Below are 2,131 nucleotides of genomic sequence, written 5' to 3'. Positions count from 1 at the left end.
GCATAGTACATTGTAAGAAAGCTAATTTTACAGATATTATGTTTAAATTGCAGGGAATGATACATGTTTTTTATTTTTGTTTCCTATATATTTATTCACAGAAGAACGCTGTTAATATTATTATGTTCGGAAACAGGTTATTTAGGGCTGATTTACCAAAGGAGTAATTATGTGCAGCCCAGAGAACCTATATTTATATTTTAAACCTCCAAAAAGTTGGAAATATAAAAATCCTCCTAACTTTAAACGAATTAATCAAGCAAAGGTTTAATGGACTCTGTAAAAATCACACCCTATGTTAACAACCTTTTTGATATAATTCAAAGCTATTTTATAACTACTATTACATGTATTTAAGTGCATCATGATTAAAATTGCCCTAATGCATAAACTATATTTTTTGTAAACAGCACATTAATTAACTATGTGCTAAAAACAAATCTGTTATTTTTCCAGATAAATCAATATATTAAACGTCTCAGTATTAGAGGTAGTTTTTGAAAGTTGACATCTATACATGTCTAGGGGGCATGTACAAACCTGAACCATTTTATGGCAAACCACAGTTTTCTGGATTGGTAACACTGTTATCCAGTGATTGTAATGAAAATACTTTTAAAGAACCTCATGGGGCATTTATAAAACATTTGCCTATAGGAGGAGTAGTGACTTGGTGTATACTTCCATGTTCAAGGGATTACTTGTACATTTGCACACATTAGGGGGCATTCACACTCATTAGGAGAAATCTGATAAATCCTTAGTGACAGAAGTGTGTACAGGAGTAAAAAGTGCAAAGAAACCCTGATCTGAAAAGACAATTTGCTTTAAAGAATCCGTTTTTCTCCATGGGAAAGGACGATAAATTATAGCCTAGGCATTCTGAAGTGTTCAAATGTTTTAGTCCATAAAGCGCTTTATTTGACTTTAATATGTTTTTGGATTTCTTTTTAAACTTAAAGGTTACTCTAATACTAACAAATACCTCAATTCCAACACACTAAAATTGATGTGCTCTAATGAGATGATTTTTATTAAATAACCTTAGGCTGACAATATATAAAACAATGCATTTGTAGCTCTGTCCTTGTAGCACAATGCACTACTATTGGTGAATTATCAAAAAGACCAGTTTGCCAGGAAAGCAGCAATCTAAAGTCATTCAGAGTTATAAAGTGTTTGTTTCCTAAATGCTTTTTTTTTTTTTAAGGACATAAATAATGTATATGTTTCATAGTCCTTATTGTGTATGGTTCAGATATCTTCTAACTAGTGCATACAGAATGTCACTTGTATGCTGAGGAACAAAACAGGCTGCTGATTCTTACATGTGACCTCTCCCAAACTCACTACTGATAATGGTTGTTGCAGGCAGACCACATGAGAGCCTCAGGAACAGGCTGGTGGAATGTCAATCAGCCATCTTTGATGTTAAGCTCTGGTAGGGGACACTCCCAATCATGTTTAGTTTCAGACTGCCATTAAGGCAGTGTGCAGGCTTCATTGTTCTCTCTTGTAGCTGCTGTGTGATGCATAGTTTGCTCACCCATTTTATACCATGAGAAACAATTTGAAAGCTTATACTAAATTTGAAATACTAGCTATATACTATCTGGTTTCCTAAATAAACAATATGTTCATCATGCAAACGAGTGCATAAAACGATTTCACAAAAAAACAAAAGCCTAAGACTAAAGCCAATGAACATTGCCTGATGGTTTCAAAATGATAGTGTGTGGGTACACAATTTGATTAACGGATCAGGAGCACTTTAGGGAAAAAAAATAAAGAAAATTGTGCATAGAAAGTCAAAGAAATCTATAGTTAAACTGAAACAGAAGGGAGAAGAAGGTGGCCAAAGTCTAATGGTGAGTCCTAGATAGATAGAGAGTTGTGTTTTATAGCTGTGTGGTTATTAAATTACATTTTTTGCAGATACCCAGGGGGAATAATTAACTTAAATTTTATATTACAATTTAAAAGAACAATACTGATCAATCAGGCAAAAACTCAAGACAGAATGCAAGTTACAACAGTCTTAAATACATGAATACATTTTGCATTTTCTGAAATGTAGTTCCCATGGCACAGATGTTTGCTAACACTTATGTCAGTTGTAACTTTGTCAAAA

Source organism: Pelophylax lessonae (genome assembly GCF_965119305.1).
Source record: "Pelophylax lessonae genome assembly, chromosome: 5".
Lineage (NCBI taxonomy): Eukaryota > Metazoa > Chordata > Amphibia > Anura > Ranidae > Pelophylax > Pelophylax lessonae.
The sequence above is the reverse complement of the archived record's forward strand: the minus strand, read 5'-3'. Positions refer to the sequence as shown.